The sequence below is a fragment of the Palaemon carinicauda genome, chromosome 16 (genome assembly GCF_036898095.1).
Source record: "Palaemon carinicauda isolate YSFRI2023 chromosome 16, ASM3689809v2, whole genome shotgun sequence".
Lineage (NCBI taxonomy): Eukaryota > Metazoa > Arthropoda > Malacostraca > Decapoda > Palaemonidae > Palaemon > Palaemon carinicauda.
The window spans coordinates 39,173,441-39,184,916 of NC_090740.1; the positions used below are offsets into that span (position 1 = coordinate 39,173,441).

General features: G+C 31.5%; 1 long non-coding RNA gene across 1 annotated transcript; it reads left to right on the top strand.

The window, feature by feature from the left end:
* The first annotated feature begins 3,007 nt into the window (after window positions 1-3,007).
* LOC137655037 (uncharacterized) lies at window positions 3,008-10,355 on the top strand. The gene is made up of 2 exons (XR_011046785.1): window positions 3,008-3,419; window positions 10,115-10,355. It is a non-coding gene; the product is annotated as an uncharacterized lncRNA (long non-coding RNA).
* The last annotated feature ends 1,121 nt before the right edge of the window (window positions 10,356-11,476 follow it).

An 11,476-nucleotide genomic window follows, 5' to 3' on the forward strand; every position in this document is an offset into this window, starting at 1 on the left:
GGTTTGTAATGTTTTAATGGGGCTTTACATTCCCAAAGTCTTATCTGGATGGTAGTATTTATTTCTTGAAGAAAGTCATTCTTACAAATGTTTTCATAGCTATTATAAATTTTACCTATGCATAATCTTTATGCTGCTCCAAGAAAAGGAAATAATACCATTTACTACGATTCTGCTGCAGATAAAGATATTGATAATATATTATGTGGTGTGAGTGAATACCTGTTTTTGTTTTTTATTTTTTACTGAAAATCAATAAATTACATCTAAAGAACACGTAAAAAAACTAATTTAGTATGTTAAAAAAACACAGACATGAGAACCTTTCTATTTTTTTTTTTTTATTATTATTAAAAACCTACTGTACTCTATCATTAAATCCATGAAAGGGCATTTACAAATAATTCTCAATAAAACATCAAAGGCTCAAATGGAGGTCCAATCATTAAATTACTTTAATCTTCAAAAAAAAAAAAAAAAAACTCCTTCCTTTTGATGCAGTTTAATTTCATCAAAGTCACGGCCTTAGTTCGCGTTTGATGTGCAAATTTCCTTTAGGTCAAATGTCATACAGACTATTCACCAACAAGGCATATAATTTTGTCAAATCATCTGATTCCTATTGTACATATACAAAGTGAAGAAATTATGATTATAGTTAGATCTATTTTACGGTACACACATCCTGTTTATTTTTATTTCACTTATAACTTGAATAGTTATGCTCAAAAATTGCTATTAACTTAATCCGTTGTGCATTTCTTTCCAGTTTTCCTTACGAAAAGGAGCAGATGCTTGCATGAACTCTCCTTTTCTCTTTCTTTCTTATACAGAATATCTCGTCCATCCCCATTCGCTTTATTCCAATGACGCATTCGAATTCCCTGTCGACCTGGTGGGTCTTAGCCTAAGAATTATTTTAATTTCTATAAAACCTACTTATATCGAGTTAATGTTTTCGTTAGCTTCTGAGGCTATGCCATTCCTTAAAGTTATTTTTTCTTCCTCCTTCTCCTCTTCAAAAGTATTTAAAATCTTCGATATTAAATTATAATGTTTAGCAATTTCTCCCTTCTCATTAATCTTAACGGACTCATTTATTTTTCTCCTTGTATGTCTATTAAAAATCATGGTCTGTTTTACGGTCTAAATAACCACTTTAATTATGATGTTTATGCTATCATTGTCGTTGTTCTATATTTGATAACATACTTCGTAGCTCTCCCTTTCATTACCTATGAAAGTACCAAAAAGTTTTCGAGGATATCCTACCTTTTATTTGGCCTCTTATTCAATTTTAAAGCAATCGATTTGTCACTAGTGTTCCAGTGGTTTAAGTTATCACTAATAAAATATTCCGATTTACCATTTGCAAAGTTAACTTATGGTGAATTAATGTAATTAGTTTTGTAAGACGAGATTTCTTCAACACCTCCCCATCTGCCCATCTATTGATTTGAATCATTGCAGGCTCCTTTTTCCAATATTTTTGTCGTATTGCAGGATCCGTTTGTTCATAATTACTGTATCTTTACTTCTTCAAGGAGAGCTAGTATTGAGATGTCTTATTTTGTCTATGCATTGTGGATAGCATTTTTTTTACCTAACTTAATATATTCTCTTCTCTCAATATTATATATCCTACTACCATCCTCGTTATTTCTTCATCCCTTTGCTAAAAAAAATTCTTAACTATACTACGCACTTGCTTTGTTTCTTGGCAATAGGAGGAGATGATTCACCGGTCTAACTTTATCATATTAAGCCGAAGTCTCGTTGGTTTAGATTTTAAATTTAGTTAGATGTTATGCTACTCGAGTACTACTACTGTTTCAATTAGGAGAATCGACAATATGCCAGACAATGTAAAGGAATTAATTTAGGGCTATCTAACTATAAATCACGAAGATGTGAAATTTATAGACTACACTTACCTTTATTTTGAATTATCCCCTGACATTTAGTTCGATTATGTTGTATCTCTTGAGATATATCTTGTTTAGCTTAGTTTAGAGGATGTAATCTTACCTGTACAGCATTTCCACTGTTTCCCTCTTTTAAACCAGTCCTCTACCATTCGATCTTTTAAATCCCTCATATAAATCGAAAGATATGTTTTTCTTCAAGTTTTATGAAATCTATCCATGTGGTATATGATGTTCAGTGAAAATTTTATGTTAAATCTACACCTAAAGAATGACCAATTGGTGTATTCTCTAACATTAGGTATATCATTCAGGTCAGAAGACCAAAACCACTTTTGGAGATTTATTCGAAAAGCTAAAATATATAGAATAACGATTGCTATCAAGAGTTGTTAGAGCAACAGAAATATATATATTTTTGCTTTTCATCCTAGTACTCTGATTAATATATATATATATATATATATATATATATATATATATATATATATATATATATATATATATATATATATATATATATATATATATATATATATATATATTCTTTTTTTTTATTTGTGTATCCCATTTTCTTCTCACTATGATTCCTAAGACTTGTTATGTTCCTTTGCTTCACGTTTGACAGAATCTATCCATATGTAAGACATTGGTATGGCTAGTGATTGTTTCCTATTGTATAAAGAAAACAATGCAAAAAACACAATTCCATTTTTTTTTCTTTCATGATATTATGATTAATATTGAATATAACTTTTTTCCAGTTTGTTCTTCAATTTTCTCTGATTACGTTTACAACCCATAACGGTACACTCACCATCTCTATACACTTGTATGTACATTATATGCTATAATGAAAATCGCTGCTACTGGAAGTGAAATTTTGAGACTTTAAGCAGCATATACCCAAATCTGAAACAAGCCCTGATCCTTTTTTTGCATTAATTTCGAAATTAGTAAATACATCCATCAATTGACTAGAAATTATTGAATCATTAATCCCAACAGCAATACAGATAACCTGTAATTGGTATGTCAAAAGAAATCCTACTTATTATTCTGTGCGGTGCAGTCCACAGGGCCTCCCGTTGTGGGCAGGTGTTACTTTCTTGCATCCTTTAAAATACGTGATATTTTGTTCCTGCTTCCTTGAATGACATATTTGTATAGTTGTTTACTTTCCTGCTGTTACTGGTGCTAAAGAAGAATTGGACTTTGAAAAGTTATTTTACGTGTAGTACCTGCGGTGTTTGTTTTTTAATATATAACAACTATTTGCAATGGCTGTAACCGAAATCCTTTTTTTCGTTGTGATGGCTCTGGTGTTTGTGTTTGGATTGATTTGGTTTTATCGCTGGTACTGCAAGAGACTCTGTGCTCATGCGATACCTGAATTAAGTTTTGAAATGTCATATAAATAGAAGTGACTTTTAAAATTTTTTTTAGACATTTTGAGAGTATATGATATACTCTTGATCAACGCATAAAGGACAGGTAAGTTTAGATGAGTCTTACATATTTTGCTGTCGTGCTATTTATGTTTTGAAAATCTAAAGGCGAGTCCCTGGTGGGCGAGGTACTTTGTCCTCTAAACTGCTTGGTTGAAGTTGGAACCAATCACCGATTTGATGTAAACAATGCCAGGTAATAGTTAAAGACTTCAAAGTTTGGTAAATATAATAATGTAGGCCTACTCTAATATTTAACCAAATGCACGATTTAAAAATTTGTCCCACCTGACTTTATTTTTTTTTTCTCTGACCATTTGTATTAGGGCAAATCATAAGTCCATGAGTTCTACTACCCGCTACGCTTTATAAGAACCATAATAGGGGATCCCGGTGTGGAACTGGGCTTTTAGGTGGGGAGTCACTTCAAACAATAAGTGATTTACAGCGATAATACTGGTTAGTAATACATGGTAAACAAATTAACTGGTTGGAAAAATATATGGTTCATAAGTGGCTGGTGATTAAAGCATCATAATTATCTATAATTCATATAACATCCTGTTGTAAAATAAAAGAAATTTCAGGGTTAGCATGGAAATGTGTAACTTTAGTAAATAATAAGAGGCGAAATACTAATCAAAAGTAATTAAGTATTGTGAAGTATGTTTCGTTCTTTTTAAATTAAATAGATAATCAATAAATAAATAGATCGAATATTATAAATAAAAGTATAAATAATTAGTATAAATATTTGAGATGCCGCGAATTAAAGAACTAGTAGAGTTGTACGGTCGTAAATAATCGATTGTTACAATTTAGCTCTTCCGAAAAACTAGTTCAATAGTGTGCGGTAGGGCGGAAAAGTTAAAATGGGGAGAGTATTTTTCCTTCAGAGTTAGTGGTACTAAAACCTCTGCCAGACAAACTGTGCTTTCTCTAAAAATTGATTTAAAAAACAAGAAGGAACCAACTTCTACAATTCCAAGGAGCCACCAATTTGGAAAGTTCAAAGTCGCTAAGTATATTTTCTATTTTTGTTCACATGTAATAGTGAATAGAAACTGTGCGTCTTTGAAACCTTAGCTCAAACAGGTTGGTTTTTTGAAGGTTGGTTCTTAAATAGGTTCCTTTTATTAATTACGGTATATTTTATTTTATATTTCCAAATTGTTCCTTTTTTATTTCGGAGATTAGATATTTATCGTAAATGTTTGCGTTAATAATAGTATATATAGATAAGTAATATAATGTGAAATTTATCGGTAACTCTGAGCTTTCGTCGCTAGCCTAAATTCCGTTTACGATCGCCCATTTGATATTGGAACGTTCGGTCAGTCCCATGTTCATTTGTATTAGGGATTTGGTCATTCTTTTATTTCATTTTCTTATCCTGGCCTAAATTAATATGAAAGTTTTAGTTATTGGGTATTCTTATGCCAGGGATTTGAAGTCTGTTGCCTCTGTTATATAATTCATCCCTTGAAATGGAAAATGAGGAAAAAGTAAATTTTGACTTGCATTTCCTAGCCTACCCTGGAAATAATTCAATATTTTTTTGGATCATCCTGAATTGCTTTTAGTTCATTAGGGATGAGAAACCTGATAAAATAATGATAAACGGCTGGGTTGAGCGGACCTCATTGTTCAACTGTAATTTTAAAATTTAATTTTATATAATTTCAATCTCCATTTTTTTTTCGCTTTGTATTGTGGCTAGTAGCAGTGAATTATTAGATTATCTTGGGGAAAACCCAAATAAGTTGCCATTGGATGAGGTTAAAAGTTTTGAGGAGTAAAAGAGCCACTCGTAAAAGAAAAATCACTATATATTGTTAGAGTTGCAGGAATTGCATGATACTGGAACATTGCATTCATTTTTGTGTAAAAAACCAGTGAAGTGGAATTGGAATTAAGTAAGTGAATGCAATCAATTAATTAATTTGCTAATGGAAAAAAAAACTGAATTAGGAATCAGATTAACAGGGTTTTAATAATTAACTAGATGATCAAGCTCAATACAAAATTAATGTTTCAATAGAATTAGATGCTTGTGAAGATTATTTGGTTCAAAAAAGAGATGAAAGTGTTGGCATTTCTGTAAGATTTCACGGATTGTATGAGTGATGGTAAACCTCCTACTTTAACTTGTGGCACTTATTAATGGCAAAGAGGATGATAAATTCGCTTTTCGTTATTTCTTGAATCAGTTTAATAATGCAATTGGTTCTAGAAAACACTTATCGGCTTCGGCTAAATTATCGTATCTGGTTGGTTACTTAAAGGGGTATGCACTAAAACTAATATCACATTTGTCTGTTACTGATAAAAATTACGCAGTAGCATTAGATTTGCTGATTGATGAATTCCAAGATGAGGATTTCATAATAGATGAAACACTAAAAAATATATTGAAAGCTGTCCCTAGTGATGATAATGATCTTGTTTTTCAATGTTAAATATTTTATAGCACAGGTTAGATCTTATTTACATGAATTGCAGTATTATAATGTAGATTTCTTGGAAGAGGGTTCTGCTGGTAATATTCTTGCGAGTCATTTGATAATGAGTAAGCTCCCTAAAGTAGTAGTGAAGGAGTTGATAAATAAAATCTCAAAAAATTATCCTACCTTGTCAGATATTTTCCAACTATAAAGAAGCTTTGAAAACTTTTAAGTAGAACTACATCTGTGAATAAAAAGTTGTACAGAGACAGTAAAAAACCAAATGGCAGAAGTCTATCAGTAGTGCAGGTAAATGAGTTGAGCAAAAAATTCCCACAGTACAAAATTTTGACACTGGTAGCTGCAAATAAAAATGTTAAGTCATTGCAAATTATGCTTTTCTGATGGACACTCTTAGGAATGTGTGAAACTTGTTTAACCTATGAGTCTATGTTACCCAGAATAATAAAATTATCTCTGTGTACTAGGTGTGCAGGTTCTGGTCACAAAGAATCTAAATTTTATGGGAAAAAAGGTATGATGAGGTTTAAATGTTTGATTCGCAAGAAAAGAGAGCATATAACACCTTTGTGCCCTAATCAAGAAAAAACTAATGTTAGTGTAAATTTGTGCTATGCATCCAGAAATATAGATATCAGTAATATTTTACCAAAAATGACCCTAGAGTTGAAGAATGGATGTCAACTGGTATAAAGATAGGAAATAGATTAGCATTTGTGCCTTTATTGATAGACGAAGCGATAAATATTTCCTATGAAGTGCCAGGTATGAACCAGATAATAGATAGATTGAAATCAGAGAATAAAAGTTTGGCTGATGAAACCTTTTATGAAGAAAGAAATCATGAATTGATAGTAGATATGCTGATAGGTATGGATATAATTCAGTATTTCTCCTTGTCCATTCAGAAATGTGGTGGTGGTTTTTGTTTCATATTGAATGGAAGGGTCGCCCCAGTAGGAAATGCATTAAACTTTCTTAATTCTTATCAAAGAAAGTCCTTGTTTGAAACTCTGACAAAGGTAAAGCAAGTTAGTATGAAGACCAAAACTATGGTTAACTTAATTATGGATCCTCTTAAATCATATTTTAATCCATTGGAACATATTTTGTCTGACAGTGAAGTAGATAATGGGCTGGAAATTCTGTTTAGTTTTGAATCTATGGGTATTAAACTATTGATAAGGAGCTGGTCTCATTTGATAAACATCAAATAGAAAATTTCCAAGAAGGTATTAGTTTGAAGGAGTGTTATGTTAAATTACCTTGGTACCCTGAAAAAATTACTCAAAAGTGCCTTCTAATCATTTTATAGCCCTTAAGGTTTTGGATAGAACAATGGAACATCTTAATAGAAAAGGACTATTAAGTAAATATGAGGAAGTTTTTGATAATCAATTAAAAGATGGAATCATAGAAGAAATAAATGTATCACCTTCTGATTATGATAATTATACTTGGATACCTCATAGGCCCGTAATAAGAACAGATGAAAAAGTAACAACCAAAATAAGACCTGTTTTCAATTGTTCCTTAAAGACTAATAGTTGCCTTCACTAAATGAAGCTGCATACTCGGTTATAGATTTAATGGGTTCTATTTTGCAATTATTATTTTATTTTAGAACAAATGAGTGTTATGCTAAGGGATATCAAACAGGCGTTTTTAATGATAAAGCTTTCAGAAGAATATGATAAGAACAGGTTTTGTTTTTTCTGGAAAAGAGGAAGTAAATTAGTATATTTTAGATATGACTATAGATTTTGGTTATAAATCTTCAACTTTCATTCTTAATTATGTTATGAAGCACCATGCTAAGATGTATCCTGAGGATAAGTGTAGAGAAATTTTAGAAAATAATTTTTATGTAGATAATTTAATAATCACAGGTCGTCATATTGATGAATTACTGGAATTATATAGTCTTTGTGCATCAAGAATGCAAGGAGGTTTATTTACCTTGAGGTCATGGAATTCTAATTCACTTAAATTAAGGAAAATCATGGAGGCTGAAGGAAGGCTAGTTGAACATAATTGTATAGAAGAGAAAGTTTTAGGTTATAGGTATAATGTAAATAGTGATACTTCAAGTCTGGCACCTTGTAGTGTGGAAGCTGCTGCTGACACTAAAAGAAAAGTTTTGTCTCGGATCTCAAAGTTTTTGATCCACTGAATTTTACCTTGCCAGTAAGTATAAGAGGGGGGTATTAATGAGAAAAGTATGGAAATTAGACGTAGAATGGGATAAAAAGTACCAAAAGAGATAACAAATGAGATGAAAAGCCTAAGTAAAGATTTTGAAATGCTCTCGGAGTTGTCTTTTCCTCGTCAGGCTTTAAATGAACAAAAAATATACGGGCTTCATGTATTTTGTGACAGCTCAACTGAAGCTTATGGTTTCGTAATGTATGCATGTTCTGATGACGATCAAAGCTCTTTTTTGTTTGCTAAATCAAAATTGGCTCCTTTAAGAAAGGGAAATGAGCAGTGTGCCCACTATAGAATTAATGAGGGTGATTTTAGCATTAATATGTCTACCTACACTTATGGAAACTTACAGAAATATTCAGTTCCAATTTGTAAATATTTGTGTGGGTGCTCAAGTTGTATTGAACTGGATAATAACTAAGGAGTCTAAAGTAAAATCTAAATTTATAAGAAATAGGATATTAGAAGTAGATGAACTTAAGAGTGAAATTGTTAAAGAATTTAAAGTACCTGTAAAGTATAATTGTGTGCATACAGAACAAAATCCTGCTGATTAGTTGACGAGAGGGTTATCTTATAAGAAGTTTTTAGAGAAGGAAATTTTGGTTGGAAGGACCAGAATGGTTAAATAACAATTTTGAAAGGTGGCCGAAATATCCTTTAACGAGTTTGTCTCCACAACATAAAGGAAAAGTAAATGTAAATTATGTGGAAATAGTGGAAGTAAACACTGGCTTTTTGAATATTAATAAATTTTCTAGTCATGAAAGGCTTGTCAAATTCACTAGTTATTTCTTTAGACCTTTATGCAAAGTAAAGGGTGGAGATCCAAGGGAAAGGGCTAAAAAGTATTGGATGAAAATAGCTCAAAGTGAATGTTTCTCTAAGGAAATACAATTCCTGAAAAAAGAAGTAAAATCAGAACAAAATGTTCCTTCTCTAGTCTCTAATTTAAATTTATTTATAGATGAAGATGACATATTAAGGTCTAGAGGAAGGATTGCTAAGTGCTTATTTTTTTACTATGTTTATAATCCTGTGTTTCTTCCAAAAGTGCATAAATTGACATCTTTAATAATTAATTATAGTCATGAAAAGGTGCAACTTTTGGGTACTGGTACTACCTTAAATTTTCTTAGGGAACGAGGGTTTTGGATCCTTAAAGGGTCAGTGGCAGTTAAGACAAATAAGGAATTGCAAATGTATAATTTAATAGATAAAAAAAAGAAACTGCTTCCTTACACTAGATAAATGGTTTTTTCCGTAAATGTTGTTAAATACCTATAATCATAAGTTTCATTCGTATTTTACCCTTTGGATTTTGGTAATGTTTATTGGACACATTAATAAACAATATCATGAACATTGAATGATAATGAAAATACCATTGTTAATAAAGAATTAGAATAGTTTTGCCTATGACTAAGAATTTCTGCATTCCCACGAACTGTCTACTACCTCATAACGTTCCAACATCTCGGGAATTTAGGATTTTAAAACTATAAACGGTTAAAATGTTAACATATATGGCATAAATATACTTAAACAGTAAATACAAATATCCTCGGGTCATATACCAAGGTGTTTTTCATTTTTACTGATATATTCAACCGAAATATAAACATTTAACAAAAATGCTGGATTTTAGATACTATCATATTCTTAGGTGTCTACTAATCACTATCCTTGTTACAAAACTCGAGGAATTATATTTGATGTTTACAGAAAAAAAGGTTAACATGTCGCTCTACCAGTGTTAAATTGTATAGCCTTCTTTTATAGGCTAAGCTTTTGTAAGTTACATCACTTTATTTCCATTGGAATTTACTAAATGCCTGGCTCTTGAATTTATAACGATGGATCAATTTCTATTTTCATATAGTGTTAAATATATAGGGATGTAAATATCATGCATGAAAATTTAGTTTTTGCGGATATTTTAAAGTGTTAATTTATAGGTTCAGGATCATTGATGTTGAATAATTACAACTATGTCAAAGAAGGTACTGTTTATCAGTTATCTATCGAATATCCATTAATTTGTAGAATAAAAGAAGTTTTCTTTCAGGTTTGGTACCTACTACTTAATTGGCGCCTTCTTCCTTGGTGGACTCGTTTTATTACAAGCATGGATGGCTTCAATACTGGACTCTTCCTAATCAGTCCTTACTCAAGAGTGGTTTTTATTGGACTTTAATACTTACTGTAGTTTTAATGCAATTTTATTTTTCAAAGTTTTTGTCTAAAATCAAAAGCTAATTTTAGGTTGAAGGACTGATGTGAAATTGGCATTAAATAATTTTACTTTTTGTTCTATTTTTAAACACCTTTCAATAGCCACTACTTTCCAGATTTTTGTGCAGTAGCGATATGCTTGTTTGGAACAAACAATTCTAAAATATGAATAGAGTTATGAAGGTATATAATTAGTTTTGGGTATATAATTAGTTTATCTTGATCAATTACATTTTTTAATTGAATGTGTGTAGAAGTTATCAGAATATATAGAATTTCCTGTTTTAATATAAACTAATGGAGAAAGAGGAAAGCTAATTTATTACCAACGGGAATCTCCTGACGGTATATATCATTAACGGGAGACAAGTCTATAATTATCATCAAAATTTAGTCTTAAGATATGAAACAACTTGAAAGTTTAAAGTTCAACATTGATACTATATTTGACCCTCGTTTAATGTATTAACATATAGCAGTCGGGCCGGAGCTGGAGCAATGATCCCCAAATACTTTATAGTATGGGGTGAATAAACAATAATTACGTGAACCCCAGCAAAAGTAAAAGTAGCTTAGAATGATTCACAGAAGTCTCCTAGCTACTGAAAGGAGGATGACTGTAACTAGGGTGGGGCCTGGTTCCTGACAGCATATCTCCCGAGGAAAAAAAATTAAATGCAAAGTGTCGAGGCTGGAAATAGTCTCTATTAATCCTTTGGGATCTCCTACACAATAAATCGACAATGGCATTTTGGGTGGGGTTTTACCCCGACAGCAAACCTAAATCAAACCATGGGCAAAAATTATTATGTGACCAGTAGATAACTATTTTGGGTGGGGCTTGAACCCAACATAAACCCTAAATCCAACCCAAAGTAAAACAGAAATTTGTGATCAACGGAAAGGTTGGAAATTGTCTCAAAAAAATTGTCCTTGGGAGTCTCCTTCACAATAAATGAACCATCATGACAGCCATTTTGCATGGAGATTTGACCACTAAAACAACCTTATATCAAACCCAGGGCAAAAATGATATACATGTGACCAGATGCATTGCTAGAAATGTTCTGTTACCCTTTTGAAGGCTGGTAGAACAATGACAACCATTTTGGTGGGGCTTTGACCACAGCAGCAACTTTAAATCAAACCCTAGGTAATTATTTTTCTAAAAACTAGTGAGGTTAGAAATTCTCAA